A 5,350-nucleotide genomic window follows, 5' to 3' on the forward strand; every position below is an offset into this window, starting at 1 on the left:
ACTTACCATCACTGACCATCCCTCATTTCTACTCCAACCTCTCTCTCAGCTCTACTCCAACCTCACCCTCCCTTAGCTACCTATACAAACCTCTATCCACTCTACCTCAATTCTCTCCTCCAACCTCTCTCTCTCTCTCTCTCTTGACTATCTATAACATCCTCTATCTACTCTAGCCCATTTCTCTATCATCTTTCCCTCCAGCTGTCCCACATACCTCTCTCTCAGATGTACTTACATCCCGTGCTCTGGACACCTTGACCACTATCTCTTTCTCTTTCCTCTATCTCCCCTTCTCATCCTCTCCTCCTATCCCTCACTTTGCCAACACATTCCTCCCACCTCCATCTCTCTCTCTCTCTCTCTCTCTCTCTCTCTCTCTCTCTCTCTCTCTCTCTCTCTCTCTCTCTCTCTCTCTCTCTCTCTCTCTCTCTCTCTCTATGGAAAGCTCTCATTTCATCGTTCACGTGGGTGGTGTGGGGGTTGGCAAACCACACCACCTATCATTGGAAGGATCTTTGTTGGTTTTATCTAGAGCTGACATAAATGCACCAGCTGGTTATAATGTGTTTGCACTAGCAAAATCTGTTGAAGGTGAACCATCAACATTTCCTTTGCAGAATGCAGGAAAAGGTAATAGCTCTCCTCTTTATGTTTTGGATGCTAAAGTTTCCACAGAGTATGTTGCATTCTTGGATTCCCCTGTGAAAGCTACTACAACACTACAATCAGCCGAAATACTGTTGCTTTCTTCTGATGAAGAGAACGAAGAGTTTCACTTTGACCCCACCAACAAAACACCCAAAAATGTGGTGGTCGACCTAGAATCCCCACTACAAGAGGGATGTAAGAAGGACCGGGCACCGATCGGTGATTCCTTTAGCATAGTGGAGCTAGCGTTAAATCCCAATATGAGATCTCCGAAGCTGAAGACCTTGATTGCAACATCGGAATGGGAGTGGGTGGAAGAAATTCCATCAAGCTACAATGGAAACATGGTGTTTGAATTTCCACCTCAGCCTAATATCGAGATGTCAGTTATGGATGGAATGGAGCAATCAGTGGATGGGCATGTGTGGACAAAACCAACAACCACAAACATCAAGTTTCCAGCAACAATAAGGAAAAGCTATTGTGGAGGTGATTTTGAATGTGTGTTTGCAGAGTGCTCGCAAGTGTTATCTACAGGAAAACCCAACTGTTCGTCTTGGACAGGTATTCATTATTCTTTTTTTTCATGTACAAGAGAAAGAGTGTCAAAATCACAATTGTAGGCATGGAATAACAGGTAAACTAATTGAGAGACCAATGCTAAATGGTGACTTGCAAAAGTATGGAACCTTGAAGTGCTTCTATTGTCAACATGTGCCTGTTATTCGAAAAACCTACGACTGCCAGGTATACTACATAATGCCAACCAACAAACGCTATTCTCGAGCCATGGTGCATCAAGGCTTCCATGACCATGATGTCAAACTAGGTTCATCCAAAAGTACCATTGCAAGGGTGAAGTCTTTGGTGGCTGAGGCCGTTGATTCGCTTGGCATCCAAGCTAGGCCGAGAAAAATCCAAATGGAGGTGGTTAAGCTTATTTCACAAATTGTCCTTCAACCTTCTTCAGGTGAATGCACTTTGCTTGGACAAGTAGAGTTGTCAGTTATACTTCAAGAAATATTTCCTCTTGTTAAAAGCCAAAGGTATGGGAAATGCATTTTAATATACTTTATAAACTTAGAGTCTTATATATTTCTAAACTTTCATGATGTTCTACACAGAATTAAGAACTGGGTGCATAAATTTCGTGGGGAGTCAAGTGCTCGTGGAGAGGAGTCATTGATAATTGACTTAAAGAGACGTTTGACATTTGTGTTTATCCACGGAATGCTTTTTCCCGGTCAATCTAATAGAGAGGAGGATAGATGTTTTGTATTCAAGATGTCGACAACAAGTCTTGGCTCAGGCATAGATCTTGTCAATAGAATGCAAATAAATGGAAATGGATATCTAAAAAGAGCGTGGGTTTGCTTTGATCACGTTAGACGGGTAGAAGGATGGACAACCATGGTAGCCCATGTTTACGATCCAAGGCAAGTTTAAATTTAATTCTTTTAATTTTATGTTCAATACATCCTACAATCTATTCTAGAACAAATTCTAGAATACTAAACACATATTGACACATACTTAAATGTTAATGTGGCTTTGTCTTGATGTTCAGTGTCCAAGAATTAATGACAATTGCCATATGTGAGATGAAAGAAGAGGACACTATAGCACATATGATATTTTGGCAACAAATGATCATCGTGCTAGAGCGCAATGGGGTGCCCCCACCAGATTTTGCTGGCTTTATGGCAGATGAAGCCCAAGCAAACTGGAATGCGGTGCGCACAATTTTCAATGGAGGTCCGGATATGGTGATGAAAGGTAGGGAGAGATCATGCCTTTTCCATTGGGAACAAAGTCTAGGGATCCACACCACAAAATATGTTCTCAATGCATTTCAAGACGAGCACAAATGACTGTGTCGACTGTGGCGGTGCGCGCGTAGCAGTGAAGATGCAGAGGGCCAATATCGGTTCATTCGAGCTTGGTGGGCAACAGGAAAGGTGGCAGATGGGAATCTAGGCCCAATGGAGTGTTGGTTGAGTTGGTGGCATGTGAGGTACCCTCATTGGAGGAAGGAAATTGTTGGTGTAAGTTTCAAATTTATTCTACAATAGTTTGTAGGATGTCCATTTAATTAGACCCTTCATGATATCAAAGAAGTAAATTTATTTATTTTTTTGTAGGCTTTAGATGACTATTGCATCGAGGTCATCCCTCGAACAAATCTCTCAGAGTCACGTCACGCTTCATGGCTAGCAGGCGAAGGTCACAAGCCTAAAATTTCTTTGTACGATGCAACAGTTTCGGATATTGGGAACACTCTTCTTCAACAATCCAAAAGAATGGCATATACAGAGGGTAAGTATATAGGAATCGGACCAAGCATACGCAAGATGAGAGACAAGGCAGCTTCACAACAATTTCACACACCTACTCCATCACAGAGTAGCCGTGCTGTGAACGATGCAATAAGAGGAACTGATCTTCCAAAGGTGCCAGAGTTTTTTGGAGACCGGGTTACAACGACAAGGCGACGCAAGACATTCGGCAATGTTATAGGCAAGGAGGCAAATAGTTCACACAGGCCAGAGTATGTCACTCAAAATGTTGCTCGACAAAGAAAGGCTCGAAAGTTGTCATTTGGAGATGCATCACAGGTAATCCAAGATCAATATATGGACGAGGAGAATGAAGGGGTGATAATTAGGGCCATCGAGGTTGACATAAATGACACCATGTGGGCAATCCGCAGGTGCAAACCGGGGTCTCAGTTCACTTGCCAAGGAAAAATCAAAGGAGGAAAGTGCAAGAAAAAGGTGAATTTATGCAAAGAGGGAACAGTGGCACCAAGTTTCTGGGGGAAACGCAACTGGGAGGGGCGTAACAATGAGACATGGGTATGGTTTTGTAGTGATGATGTCAAACATGTGTGGGATGTTTGTCCATATATTGTAATGCGGCCTCCAAGGCCTCCACTTGAGTGGCCAGTGGCACAGGGCACGGACTTAACAACGCATGAAGTAAAGTCTTTGCAGCTAGCGGGGTTTCATATCGCAACAGAAACTATGGAAGTTCAAGGGCAAAGGCGTGTCGGCAGGTATAGGACAGGTATTTCTGAAGAGGCATCGAAAAGGATCGACAATGCTTTAGGACTAGAAATGGTCATCGAACAAGTGGAAATGGTAAAGATCGGTAAGCATGAAGTCTTCATTGTAGTAACACCAAACTCGAAGTTACGTGGTGAGAAATATCGAGTCACAGTAGCTAGGAATCCTAGTTGTACTTGCAAAGACTTCCAAAGGAGGTTAGGGGAAGGAATGACCTATGTGGCTTGCAAACACTTGTATTATATCTACTTGAGAGTGTTTGGAATGGACATAAACAACAACATGTTCATCCATCAGTCTAGTCTGGCTGATAACGAGCTCAAAACTTTATTGAGTGCAAAAAGACTGTTGTAATAATGTAGCATTTGTTGTGCTATCACATTTAACTTGAGTTGTGCAAATGATGATATTTTGTTTTGAGTTTTCAACAAAATGAATTCTTTCATTGTTGTCTTTTGATATGCAATTAGTGAATGTGTGATGAGAGAGAGAGAGAGAGAGAGAGAGAGAGAGAGAGGAGAGATAGACAAGTGAGAGAGAAAGAGAGATTAAATAAAGAAATAAAGAGAGACAGATTGATAGAGAGGAGAGAGAGAGAGAGGAGAGAGAGAGAGAGAGTGAATTCTATCATTGTTGTCTTCTGATATTCAATTAGTAAATGTGTGATGAGAGAGAGAGAGAGAGAGAGGGTAGAGATAGACAAGTGAGAGAGAAAGAGAGACTAACTCAAGAAAATAAAGAGAGAGACAGATTGATAGAGAGAGAGAGAGAGAGAGAGAGATTGTGTGAATTCTATCATTGTTGTCTTTTGATATTCAATTAGTAAATGTGTGATGAGAGAGAGAGAGAGAGAGAGAGATAGACAAGTGAGAGAGAAAGAGAGACAAAATCTGCAAAATGTGGATGAATGTAGATGAGAGAGAGAGAGAGAGGAGGTCCTTGAGTAGCGATAAAGAAAGAGTAGCGAGAGAGAAAGAAGGAGTTCCTTGAGTAGCGAGAGAGAGAAAGAGAGAGGGAGGGAGGGAGGGAGGGAGAGAGGGCAAGAGAGAGAGAGAGAGAGAGAGAGAGAGAGAGAGAGAGAGAGAGAGAGAGAAAGAGAGAGGGAGGGAGGAGAGAGGTCCTTGAGTAGCGAAAAGAAAGAGGGAGGGAGGGAGGAAGGGAGAGAGGGCAAGAGAGAGAGAGAGAGAGAGAGAGAGAGAGAGAGAGAGAGAGAGAGAGAGAGAGAGAGAGAGAGAGAGAGAGAGAGAGAGAGAGAGAGGGGAGGTCCTTGAGTAGCGAGAGAGAAAGAGAGAGGGAGGAGGGAGAGAGGGCGAGAGAGAGAGAGAGAGAGAGAGAGAGAGAGAGAGAGAGAGAGGGAGGGGGGGGAGGGGGGGGGTGAGAGAAGGTTGATGAGGGATGGGGGGGGGGGAGAGAGAGAGAGAGAGAGAGAGAGAGATAGATAGTTCTATTATCGTCCTCGGAGGTCAAATATGACCTATGGGACAAATGAACATGTCACGTGGTGTGAGTGGAGTTCATAAGTGACTCTCGATGCTCAAAAATGGCTGAAATGAGCGTCGCAATAGAGAGTCCACATCGTGTTGGGAGAGGAAGGTATGTAGGAGAGATCATGGCTGAATATATGGGGAAAAGAG

The 5,350-nt window shown here is 43.3% G+C and overlaps 1 pseudogene; it reads left to right on the plus strand.

Moving 5' to 3' along the window:
• The first annotated feature begins 3,002 nt into the window (after positions 1-3,002).
• Positions 3,003-4,070, plus strand: LOC147416946 (uncharacterized; annotated as a pseudogene).
• The last annotated feature ends 1,280 nt before the right edge of the window (positions 4,071-5,350 follow it).

The sequence above is a fragment of the Adiantum capillus-veneris genome, unplaced genomic scaffold (genome assembly GCF_014529385.1).
Source record: "Adiantum capillus-veneris isolate H3 unplaced genomic scaffold, ASM1452938v2 Hic_scaffold_33, whole genome shotgun sequence".
Classification (NCBI taxonomy): domain Eukaryota; kingdom Viridiplantae; phylum Streptophyta; class Polypodiopsida; order Polypodiales; family Pteridaceae; genus Adiantum; species Adiantum capillus-veneris.